General features: G+C 37.0%; 1 protein-coding gene across 2 annotated transcripts in view; it reads left to right on the top strand.

Moving 5' to 3' along the window:
- The window catches only part of LOC124724436 (mitogen-activated protein kinase kinase kinase 4), a 209,989-nt gene that overhangs the window by 99,045 nt on the left and 97,070 nt on the right, over positions 1–13,874 (top strand). The window lies entirely within an intron of this gene.

The following is a 13,874-nucleotide window of genomic DNA, read 5'->3' on the forward strand; positions in this document are numbered from 1 at the left end:
AGAGGTGAAAGTAATGAGGGTTAGCAGAAATGGCACGAGTGCAAAACCTAATATCAAAATTGGTGAGCGAGAAGTAGATGAAGTGAAGGGATTCTACTATCTTGGAAGCAAAATAAAACACGACAGACGAAACAAGGACATGAAAAGCTGATTGGCGCATGTGAAGAGAGCGTTCCTGGCAAAAAATCTCTACAAGTATTTTATATCAGCCTTAATTTGGAAGGAATTTTTAAAATGTACATTTGGAACCTAGAATTGTATGGAAGTGAGTCATGGATGGTAGGAAAACTGGAAAAGAAGAGAATCAAAGAGTTTGAGATGGGGTGCTATAGAAGCATGTCTAAATTAAGTGGACCAATAAGGTAACAAATGACAAGGTTCTCTGCTGAATTGGAGACAAAAGGAAGATGTGGAGAATAACAACAAGAAGATGGGACAGGATGACAGTACATGTGTTAAGACATCAGGGAATGACTTCGATCGTGATAGCAGAAACCACAGAGTAGGCTGTTCCAATACTGCACCATAGGGCAAATGCACTGCCAGGTACTGCTCTGCTTACTGATGTGCAGCACAGCTACTATAGGCTTCCCTGTAGACAGCACTATTACACACCTGTGCATGCATGAACCACTTGGTAAATTGTTTCTGGCAGGCCTCATCAAATCAGTCAGAATACTGATGATACATAAAAAATCTTATGATCTCCTTTTCACCACTGTTATGTAAAAATAACTCCACTTTTTGCTAATACAATACATACTTCAACTGTATCCTTGAGAAAGTGATGCCAGAAAGATGTATAACAGAAATCAATCCTCAGAATTAACCAGGAGTCAAGTCACTTCAGGGTGAGGCAAGTTGTCTATAGACTGCCTAGTCTTAACATGTGATATTCAGCCGAAAATCAGATTGAACTCCTGAAAGGAACTGCAGTAAAAGTTGGTCTCCAAATAACTTTTGAAAGGATAGAATATGTGACCTGGAAAAAAAGAGAAAATTAATGGAAATGAAATATGGCAAAATTAAACATATTTCACAACTTAAATATATCAGGAAAATGGAATAAAAAAGCAAACTACATTAAGTGCGAAAAGTGGCAGCTGCAAGCCATTTCGCACAAAATACTTGCAACAGGAAGTGTATCTGCAAGCACACAAAACTAAGACATTATAATACACTAGTTATGCCAGAATCAAAAACACTAATCTTGAACAGGAAAACAGCTGTTGAGAACAGTGATAAAAAGTAAACAATTCTAAGTTCAATACATGTAGAACAATATCGTTTCACAGGCACTCAGGGAAGTCAGACATTACATAGATATCCAGAATAACATTAAATGAATGAATCCACACAAAATAAATATTAGAATTCTTTGACAATGGGAGTAAAACCAAAATGAGCACTATGAAATGGATTGGTGAGATCAAAACTGATCTGAAATTGACTTGAATTACACCACAAGTTGTTCAAAACCGCGAAATCTTTTTCTCCAAAATTTGTAAATGGCAAGTCAGACAAGAGGAAAAACCTAAGTAGAATACTGGAACAACATGACAGAGAGAGAGAGAGAGAGAGAGAGAGAGAGAGAGAGAGAGAAAGGAAACCCACAGGAAGAGAATGAAAGAAATATGCGTACAAAGGAAGGCGGCTGTCCACTTCTGTAATTACTTCGCATAGCCCTAATAGGCTTATTTGCATATACTAATAATAAATTAATTTCTTCATCTGAGCTACACACTACTCAATGGAGCTAATTTACATTTTCTAATAAAACCTCCCCCTCCCTTACACACACACACACACACACACACACACACACACACACACACACACCGCCACAAATAACAATCTTTATTAGTAAAAAATTATTACCTGTAATTATTAATGAAAACAAGGAACTGTGTCTATGCGTTGTTGTGGAGCTCATCTCTAAACGTCTTTTGGTGCAGCAATGGCCAGTCTGTGATATGGAGTGGATCAACCCCAGTAGCCGACAGCACTTGCTTGATTCACATGAAGTTAAAAAAGAACCAAATCTGAGTAGGAAGCTTACAAAATCTAATGGCCCCAGCCTGCTAGAGTGTTCAGAACTGAGAAATGTAAATACGGAAAAACACTTCTTGATAAGATAGACAAAAACTTTATGAGAAATGAAACATATGTGTATTATAGAACCTTTAAGAAGAAATTGTGGGCTATAAGCCACCATCTCTATGCTTTCAGCAAAATGGTGGTACATTGACACTTTCAAATGAAGAAAATTGTAACATAGCAGATTACTTGAAGAAACTACTTGACAAAGATGAAGTAAAGCACCATGTTGTCCGTCTCGGAAACAACAAAGTGCCTGGAGACGACTCAGTAATTCAGAACTGTGCCCCTGAGGAACAAGTTGAAATCTTACAACAGCAAATGAAAAATATTGTTTTGAAGAAATCCCACCCAAAGATTGTAAAATAGTCCTAATCCATCCAGTGCATCAGAAAGGCAACATGAAAAACACCAGTTACTACTATAGGGTAATATCCCTTCTATCTATAATCTACAAAATTCTCTCGCTTTTCGTCATCCTGGAGCATTTAGAAGCCCAACTCGACCATCAAATAGCAGAATACCAAACAGCTTCAGGGAAGGTTGTTCAACAGCTGAATAGATCCTTAACCTCAAAAGCATCATCAGACACGAGATATTTTGCATTAAGGTCAAAGCAGTACTTAGCAAGTTTTGTGAACTTCAAGAAAGCCTGTGATTCTTTAGACAGTGAAGTCCTGTTAAAGATTCTTAATGAATTGCCTGCAGGCATCATTTGAAAAAATAGGAGCAATGACTAACATCAAAGATATCCCAGCTAAACTTCAGATGGAATATAAAGACATCAGCAGAATGGAAAAATTTTAAGTTACTGCATGAAATTTTATGAAAAATGGACCAGACGTGGAAACAGTTACAGAACGAATAAATAAGCTTGAAATAGCCTACCAAATGCTGCACACAATCTACAACAAAAAATGTCTTTCACAAAATGCTAAGATACATCACTTGGAAATGTTTTGAGGTTCTAGCTATGTATGCAGCTGAAACCCTGTACCTAAATGCAAATAGAGATCTTCTCGAAGAACTGGAGAAAAAAGAGTGGAGAGTGATTAGAGCAATCATGGTATCCAATTATAAGAATGGCATCTGCCAAAAATATCCAACAAGGAAGTCTGTGGCAAAATAGAAAAAAAATTAGACTCAATCTGCAAAAGATGTGCGAGACTTTATGGACACCTCAAACGAATGGACAGGAACAGATTGGCTATGACAATCTTCTATGTGTTTGATGCAGTCCCCAAAACCACAATGCCCTTGTCTATAAATACTAAAGAAACCCTGCAGCTCCTACAAATCAAACCCGAAAATGCCTTCCATAAGAAGATAATGTTTTAGTGAAGCAATTTTGTTAGCACCTGGAACATAAAAATCTCTAGACGATTCCTCTTCAATTATAAAATTTTATATTAAGCTGAATTTTCACCCAGTATTACAAACACTGTGTCATGTCTGTGTAGACAGCATCTACAAAGCTGTTTTTAAGCTAGTATGTTAGCTTGAATCAGAAGTACATCCTGCCAGAAACTTAATAACATTCTGACAGAGTGTATTGTATCTTCTTGGAAAATGTGCTAAAATATTTTGTCACTGACTAAGATATCACTTTCCAGCCACATAAAGTTTGTTATATTTCGATGACAATGCCAGTTGTAGGTTGAAAAATACTGGACTGGGACAGTAATGGAAAGTGTTTCTGTTGTTAAATATATTTTGTGTTAATTACTTTGGAAAATGCATTGTGTATCTGTTCAGGAACTTGGGAGGTCTCTTTACTGAGCATTTCCAGATGCTTCTATGCCCAGTAAAATATTTATGCCCTTTCAGGAACAGATCATATGGGAAAAAAAGTGTCCTGAATACAAAAGTACTGCAGAACTGTTAGACACCTTACTTCAAGATGATACTCCGCATTGACAGTTTTTAGTCAAGTACGTAGATTGTCCCAGATCCTTACAAGTGGAGTCTACGTAGAAAGCTTACTAGAATAGAGGCAAATTGGATTAGCCTATACACAAACAACAAATATAATTCCAAGCCATTACAAAACCTGTCACTATAAAAGTTCCCAGCATAAAAATTACACAAAATGTTACTATCTGTAAAAACTTAATGGACCATCAGGTTGATTAGTTAATTACATGTTCCATGGATTATTTTGCACATAGATTGTAGTGGTGTCGAATGAGTCCTTTTACATTCACATCACAAATTAATTTGTACATATGGCTACCTTCTGAACATTCCTAAATTGTGATGTTTTACAAAAAGAAAAAGAGATATACAGATGTAAGTTAATGATTACTACCCACTACTTTTTCTATCTGTCAGAAATTTTTTGTCACTGGGTAAGTGATCAAAAATTTTTGTTGCAGCATTGTGTACTCCCTTTTGCGCTAAAGACAACCCTAATATGGAGAAATGAATGTCGTTTTTCCTTCTGGTATTGTAATTATGTACTCATTGTTCCTTTCGAACTGTAGTGTATTATTTGCAACAAACTTCATGAGGGGAATAAATATGCAGGGAAGTAGTAGTCAGAATGCCCAACTTCTTAAACAGATGTCTACAAGATGATCACGGGTGAGCACCACATATTATTCCCACAGCATGTTTTTGTGCAATGAAGATTTTCTTTCTTAAAGATGAGTTACCCCAGAATATGACATTATTGAATGAAAATATGCAAAATATGTCGACTTACTAATATGAGATTTGCAATGATTTTAAGTGCAAATGTGGCTGAACGAAGTTTTTTCAGGAGTTCCAAAATATGTTTCTTCCAAATTAAATTCTCATCAGCATGCCCCCCTAAAAACTTTGAAGTTTCCACCACATTTGTTTTTTCCTTACCATGTGTTACACTTACTATCAGTGTAGTACCTCTAGATGTGCGGAACTGAATATGTTGTATCTTTTTAAAATTGAGGGTGAGACCATTTGCAGAAAACCAGTCTATGTACTTTTAAGAACATCATCTACCATTTCTTCTGTTTCTGTATGTGCGTGCTTGGACTGATTATGATACTAGTGTCATTTGTAAAAAGAAATAATTCTGCATGTTGTGTACTAGACAGAAGATCATTTATGTATATGAGAAAATTGGATAAAGAAGGAACAATAGTGGACGTAAGATTGAACCTTGGGAATCTGCTCACGTGATTTCTCCCCAGTCAGAATTATGTCCCTGGACTACATTGCTTGAATTACTGAGTGCAACTTTCTGCATTTTTTTGGTTCGATATGACATTATCCGTTGGTTGGTTGTACCACCAATCCCATAAAATGTCAATTTACCTAGGAGAATACTATGATTCACACATTCAAATGTCTGAGAGGGGTTACAGAAAATACCAACTGGCAGTATTTTATTATTTAGCGCTTGTAAAATCAGGTGAGTGAACATGTAAATGGCATTCTCAGTAGAGCAACCTTTCTGAAACCTAAACTGATTTGCTAAGGATACTGTTGTTGTTAAGGTGAGACACTATTCTGGAATACATCATCTGCTCAAAAATTTTGGACGGTGATGCCAGTAGTGAAACAGGTTGGTAGCTATTTACTTTTATCATCTTTCTTTAATTGGGGTTTAACAACGGCATATTTCAGTCTCTGTGGAAAAATGCCTTGAGTTAGTGATGGGTTACTTATTTCAGATAAGACTGGGCTTACCACATGGGTACAAATTTTTCATACGATGGAATTTTATGAGAGTTAAGTATTATCAGTTGCTGGCCGTGAGAGATTAGCTGCTGCCATGGTTTCATTACTGTTTGTCCTACAAAGCATTTACCCTTCTCTCTTGGAACAGTTAGCAGGTAATGGTCTCTGGTGACAAAGAATGGAGAGACCTGAAGTTATTATATCTTGCACTAGTTTTACTACAAGAGCTCACTGTCAACAGCTTAAAAAAATATAGCTGTAGCTATAATCGTTAGGATCTACAACTGGTGGCTGTTCAGTGACACTTGGTGTTGTTTGCATTTCTCCAATATACCTCTTGATATGCTCTGCATTATGCAGTACCGTGGACCAAGCCCATTGTTGAAGCTCAAAGAGTTTTCCTGTCCATAACTTCAACAATTCTGTTTGTACATCCCTCCCCTTCATTAAATCTCTCCCCAGTTTCTCTTCTCCTTTTATATTTGAACTCCTTGTATAGCTTGTCAGTTTTTTGTTTCTTTACTGTACATAGCAACTACTTTTGCTTACTATTCCCCTGTTTTCTCTGGCCAGAAATGCTGGAGTTGGCAGTCGTGTGTGCGTGAGGTGTACTGCCCAATGAGTGCCCCAAACATATAGCAACACAACACCAACAAATATCTGCATTAACTGAGCAAATCCTATGCAAAATTGTGGACCTGTGCACTATTTGAAACCAACACTGTAACATAACATTTATAAATGACACAATTACTCATAGGAGCATTAAAACAATGGTACAGCAGACTGTTCAACTGTGGCTTATGGGGGAAATATATTTAACTATGCAAAAATTCTGTACCCTCACTGCTTTACAGTCTCTATTCCCATTGTCTTTACTAGCAGTCCTTTAAGTATATTTAAAACTTGTATGGTTAACCATCTGTGCCATCTGCATAATAATTTCCTTTAAGCTACTCTCAGTATGTTCAATACTCTGTAAGTATTGAATGTACTGCACCCATTGCCCCAGTGGTATTTTGTTGGGAATGTTTCTTTTAGTTCAGTAACCAAGTGACTATTACAGTTTGCCTGTTTCTTTAGACTTTTGAATTCCTGTCAGTTTTCCCTTAACTCAGTTGCTATATCCAGGTAACTATCTCCCTGTAATTTTCTTTGGGCATTTACATCAGGAGACACATAATGAACAATTTCCATGACTTCATTTCATGATACTTCATTGTTAAACTCCTCATTAAAACATCTGTAATTTTTAATCAGTTCTTATTCTAATGTTAATTTTAAATTATTTAATGGATCATTAATCATATTAATATCTCATTTTAATTGAATTTTTTTATTTTCAACCTGGCAATATAATCTTACAGTCATTTGTCATATTAAGATTTAATTCAGCAGTTCTGTGTGTTCTGTATTATGTTGGTAGAAGCTACAGAGGCAGCTGATGAAATTATCTAACTTTCTGTTTTGATGGTTTAGTTCTTTATTTAAATTGTCCATTCTGAGTTTTAATTCTTGGTTTGATTTGATATCTGTATGTGTAATTCCTCATTAAAACCTACTATCAATTTTTAAATATCATCTAAGTCATTACTGGCCATCTACATATATACCCCACAAGCCACTGCATGGTGCATGGTGTTGCATACCACTTATAGTAATTTCCTTTCCTGTGACATTCACAAATAAAGCGAGGGAAAAATGACTGTCTGTATGTACCCATACAAGCCACAGTTTTTTTTATCTTCATGGTTCTCGTGCAGTTTGTAAGTCGGCAGCACTAGAATCGTTCTACACTCAGCTTCAAATAAAGTTTCTATAAATTTTCTCAGCATTGTCTTGGGAAAATAACGTCCTTTAGGGATTCACATTTGAATTCATTAAGCACCTCCATAATACTAACCTGTTCATTGAACCTACCAGTAACAAATCTGGCAGCCAGCCTGTGAATCGTGTCAATGTCTTTCTTTATGTCTTTTGAGTAGTACTCAAGAACAGGTCACAGTAATGTTTTATGTACCATACCCCTTACAAATGAATCCTTTTTTCTAAAATTCTCCCAGTGAACTGAAGTCAACCATTTGCCTTCCGTGTTACAGTTCTGACATGCTAATTTCATTTTGTAAAGCTTTGCATAATTACACCTAGATATTTAATCGATGGGACTGCGTTGAGCAACACTCTACTAATGCTTTATTCGAAAAATACAGAATTGTTTTGTTGCTCACCTGCATTAATTTACATTTTTCTGCTGATCCTCCTTGGTACACAAAACATGTCAGAACACTGTTGCAGAAAAAACGAAAAAAGCATGCCAAATTTAGACAGATGCAAAATCTCCAAGACTGGCTATCATTTACAGAAGCTCGAAATCTAGCACGGTCATCAATGTGATATACTTATAATAATTTCCACAACAAAACTTTGTCTCGAGACCTGGCAGAAAATCCAAAGAGTTTCTGGTCATATATGAAGTATGCTAGCAGCAACACACAATCAATGCCTTCCCTGCACGATAGCAATGGAGATACTATCAAAGACAGTGCTGCCAAAGCAGAGTTACTAAACACAGCCTTCCCAAATGCCTTCACAAAAGAAGACGAAGTAATTATTCCAGAATTCGAATCAAGAACAGCTGCCAACATGAGTGACAAGGAACTAGGTATCCGTGGAGTAGGGAAGCAACTTAAAGCAATTAGGTTCCTTTCAGAGTATGCTGATGCAGTAACTCCATACTTAACAATCGTATACAACCGTTGACTTGACGAAAGATCTGTACCCGAAGACTGGAAAGTTGCATAGGTCACATCAATATTCAAGAAAGGTAGTTGGAGTAATCCACTAAATTACAAGCCCAGATCATTAATGGTGATATGCAGCAGGATTTTGGAACATATATTGTGTTCAAACATTATGAATTATCTCGAAGAAAACGATCTACTGACACACGGTCAACACGGATTTCGGAAACATCGTTCTCGTGAAACACAACTAGCTCTTTATTCACATGAAGTGTTGAGTGCTATTGACAAGGGATTTCAAATTGATTCTGTATTTCTGGAGTTTCGGAACGCTTTTGACACTGTACCACACAAGCAGATTCTAGTGAAATTACGTACTTATGGAATATTGTCTCAGTTATGTGACTGGATTCATGATTTCTTGTCAGAGAGGTTACAGTTCGTAGTAATTGACGGAAAGTCATAGAGTGGAACAGAAGTGATTTCTGGCATTCCCCAAGGTAGTGTTATAGGCCCTATGCTGTTCCTTATGTTGTGGGGAAGGCTAACCAGACTGCATTTTATTGGCAGGACACTTAGAAAATGTAACAGATCTACTAAGGAGAATGCCTACACCATTCTTGTCCATCCTCTTTTAGAATGCTGCTGTGTGGTGTGGGATCCTTACCAGCTAGGATTGACATTGTACATCAAAAATGTTCAAAGAAGGGCAGCACGTTTTGTGTTATTGTGAAATAGGGGAGATAGTGTTACTGACATGATACAGGATTTGGGATGGACATCATTAAAACAAAGGCTATTTTTGCTGCGGAGGAATCTTCTCACAAAATTCGGATCACTAACTTTCTCCTCTGAATGCAAAAATATTTTGTTGATGCCGACCTCCATGCCGACCTTATCACCATGATAAAATAAGGGAAATAAGAATTCATGTGGAAAGCATAGGTGTTCATTCTACCCACATGCTATACGAGATAGGAATAATAGACAATTGTGAAGGTGGTTCGATAAACCCTCTGCCAGGTACTTAAATGCGATTTGCAGAGTATCCATGTAGGTGTAGATGTAGGTTGAAAGCAAGCTGCCATTCATCACATCATCTAGAAACTTTGTCGAAGTCATCTTGTATCCTTCTACAGTCACTCATCTGTGACACCTCCCATACACCACAGGATCATCAGCAAACAGCCTCAAATTGCTGATCACCCTGCCATCAGATCATTTTTTTTTTATTTAGAGAACAAGAGTGGTTCTATTACACTTTCCTGGGGGACTCCTGACGATACCTTTGTCTCTGATGAACGCTTGCTGTAGAGGACAACACACCGGGTTCTGTTACTTAAGAACTCGTCAAGCCTCTCATATAGATGGGAATCTATTCCGTATGATCGTACCTTCTTTAACAATGCTCACTCATCTCATATGAAATAAAATAAAAACAACCAAAACCAAATCATTATGAAAGAAAAATTAAATATATTAAATAATAGTCCACTGAAACACAGTTGACACTACAATTGTAACTTAAGTTCATAACTGCAAAATTAAGGGTAACCAAAGAAAATTTTGGAGTAGGAATTCAAAGTTCAAGGATAAGAAATAAAAACTTCGAGGTTTGTCAGTTACATGTAATCCTATCGGTTACAGCAAAGGTCTTGGAAGAGCATTTGAATGGAATGCACAGTCTCTTGAAAGGAGGACATAAGATTCACATCAACAAAAGCAAACCAAGATAACAGAATGTGGTAGAATTAAATTAGGCAATGCTGAGGAAATTAGATTAGGAAAAGAGACACTGGATGTAGTAGACAAGTTTCGGTACTTGGACAGCAAAATAATTGATGATGGTAGTAGTAGAGAGGATATAAAATGTAGAGTGGCAATGGCAAGACAATGATTTTGGAAGAAGAAAAATTTATTAACATTTAATATAGATTTAATTGTTAGAAAGCTTTTTGCTGGAGGTAATTGTCTGGGAGTGGGTGGAAGTAAAATGTGGTCAATAAGCAGTTTAGAGAAGAAGATAACATAAGCTTTTGAAATTTAGTGTAACAGAAAAATGCTGAAGATGAGATGGGTAGATCAGTAATGAGAAGGTACTGAATAATATTGAGGAAAAAGGAAAGTTGTGACCTTACTACGCTAGAAGAGGGGATTGGTTGATAGGACACATTCTGAGACATCAAGGTATCATAAATTTAGTATTGGAGGGATGTTCAGAGGGTAAAAATTGTAGAGGGAGACCAAGAGATGAATTTAGTAATGGATGTAGATTCATGTACTTATTTGAAGGTGAAGAGGCATGTGCAGGGTAGAGTAGCTGGGGAGCTGCAACAAAATAGTCTTTAGACTGAAGACCACAACAAAACTGAAAATCCTTTATGAAATAAGACTGAAAAATAAATGACTACAGGATCAAAAAATTATTGTCAGAAGCCTCTTTGTTTCATAAAATAGTTTCCTTTTACCTCAGTATACTTTATTTGGCTTTTTATGGTGTATTTAAGTTTAGAAACAATGAAAATTTCTTGAAGTCTGCAGAAGACGTACTTACTTAAATTGTGATCTTCTTAGTGTGAATGTCCTCTTCTTGAGCCATTTCTTCGTATTTGTGAAATCAAAATTAATTGCAAAGGTCAAAATTTTGAACGTAGTGTAGATGGATGACAGTTTTAGCCCCACTACTTACAACAGCGCGGCAGAAAATCTCTTTCTTTGCCATGTGTAATAGATTTACTTATTTTGAAGCATATTACCTGGGGATACTTCCATTGTGCATTGTGCTACATTAGACATAGTCATGTTTCAGCAGATCAGGAAGGTTTGCATAAACAGACATAATGTCTTATGGGATAACGGAAATCAGTGATTTTATAATGTTACTTAAAATTCGTCTTGATTGCAAATTTTTTATTATTCATATGACCGGTTTCGGTTCATTCAGCACCATCTTCAGATCTGATATTTCAGTTACAGGAGTAACCCGTCCAAATCCAACAACTTTCACATGCTACGTCATGCTGATGTGACGTAGCATGTGAAAGTTGCTGGATTTGGACGGGTTACTCCTGTAACTGAAATATCAGATCTGAAGATGGTTCTGAATGAACCGAAACCGGTCATATGAATAATAAAAAAATTTGCAATCAAGACGGATTTTAAGGAACATTATAAGATCAGGAAGGCCCACTCAGAACAATACTCATACCCATAGATCACAATCTTGACTCACATGCTATTGTACATATCTCCCCCAAGTGCCCCTCTGTTCCAAATATGTCCTTTCTGTCAAAAGGCTTACTTTCCAGACCCAAATCCAAATTTATCCACACTGCCCTAGTTAAAGATATCCTCTCAATTCATCCATTGTACATTTACAAGCAATGTAACTTCCAGAAGATGAAAATTGAATGTCAGAAACTGATTTTCACTGATGAGCATACCTGTTAAGGATTGAAGCAATTTGAAACTTCCTGGTAGATTAAAACTTTGAGCCAGACAGGGACTTGATCCAGTGATCTCTGCATCACGTGGGCAAGTGATCTACTGCCTGAGCCATTCAAGTACAGCCCCCAACCCATCCAAGTTTGAATCTTGGTCCAGCACACTGGTTTAATCTGTAAGAAAGTTTCAAATCAGTGCACAGCCTGCTGCAAAATGAAAATTTATTCTTTAAACAGTCTCATGGGCTGTTGCTGAACCAATTCTTCAGACCATCGTTTCTTCCAGGAGTGCTAATCTCAAGTGATATACAGGAAAACGTGGAAAGAAGGTGCTGGCAGAAATAAGTCTGTGAGGGCAGGTGGTGAACAGTATTTGAATAGTATAGTCACATGTGCCTGTTAAAAGAAAAGGTGTCCCCAGTTTGAATACTAATTCAGCAGGAAGTTTCATTAGGTATTATGTTGTTGTAAATGGGGAGACATAGTCTGAGGCTCAGAATGTCAAGTGTACTTGAAGGTAGTGTGATGCAGCCATTGCTGTTCACGATTTATAAATGATGTAATGGATAACATTTGTAGCTCTGTCAGTTGATTTGGTGATCATACAGTAATATACTGAGAGGAGACATAGCTAGAAATTTGGTACAAGATGTAATGAGACTTCAATTTAATCAGCACGTAGGACAGAGATATCAAACTAACTCAAATCGTGAATAAATGTAATGCAATCCACTTAAAATGAGTGAAAAGATCTGATATTGTTTGACTGAGTGATACGCAGTCACTGGAACCAGTGAGAACTTTCAAGTACCTGATAGTATCCATCTGCAGTGACTTTAAGGTGGAACACCATGCTGTAGGGAAGTTAGGTGCTAGGCTTAGATCTATTATAATACTTCTAAGGAAGTACTAAGGCAACACAAAACATGCATGAATGAGGTTGCTTACGAAACTCTCATTCAATCAATTCCTGAGTAAAGTTCATCAGTCTAGGCTCTTAATGAAAGCAATAGAAAAGGTTCAAAGAAAAGCTGTTTGATGTATTTACATACTTTTTTATTTAATGTGAAAGTATCACAGCAATGCCAAACAAATAGCAATTGAAGACATTAAAGGAAGACATTTTGCAAAACAACCTTACTCACAAAATTCTGAGAATCCACATTCCAGAAAAAGTCGAGAAAGATACCATGTCGTTTCATGTCGTACCAGTAGTGGTTCATCCCGCATATCAACCATGACTGGAGTAGGAAAAGGAGAAAATTGTACTGGTACGATTGTACCTTATGATGCAAACCAAAGACATTGAAAAAATACTTCCATAAAATTCAGTGATACTGGGGATAAAATTCAGTGATACTGGGGATGATTAAATGAGGGACATCAGAGTGTTTTATGGTTGATGACCAAAATGTACGTGTTCGTGTTGCCAAGGTAGCTGACTCTTTAACTAACTAATACTGTGGCAGTTGACCTGGAGCCAATTTTACCAGGAGCCTTTTTGAATCCTGGTGATTAAGATGATTTCATCAGACATATTTGTCAGTAAGAGAGAGAGAGAGAGAGAGAGAGAGAGAGAGAGAGAGAGAGAATGCTGTACCATGATTGCCACCAGTGCACCAAGGTCCAGTTTTGAATCACGAATCTCTTTGCGGTGTCTCTTGAAGTGTCAGCATGTGTCACTGTTGAGTGTGATGCATTAGTCAGATGGAGACCTTACAGGTGACAAAGCTCCCTCCCTTTTTTCCCATTGCTACTCAAGAACACCAACTTACTAGGCAGCATGAGTTTTTCCTCGCTCTTCCTGATCAACAGCTCAAAAGTGATGCTACAATTGTCATGTACTTCTGACATTTAACCATAAAAAAGTTACACTTCAGGCACACACACACACACACATACACACACACACACACACACACACACACAC

The sequence above is a fragment of the Schistocerca piceifrons genome, chromosome 1 (assembly GCF_021461385.2).
Source record: "Schistocerca piceifrons isolate TAMUIC-IGC-003096 chromosome 1, iqSchPice1.1, whole genome shotgun sequence".
NCBI classification, from domain to species: domain Eukaryota; kingdom Metazoa; phylum Arthropoda; class Insecta; order Orthoptera; family Acrididae; genus Schistocerca; species Schistocerca piceifrons.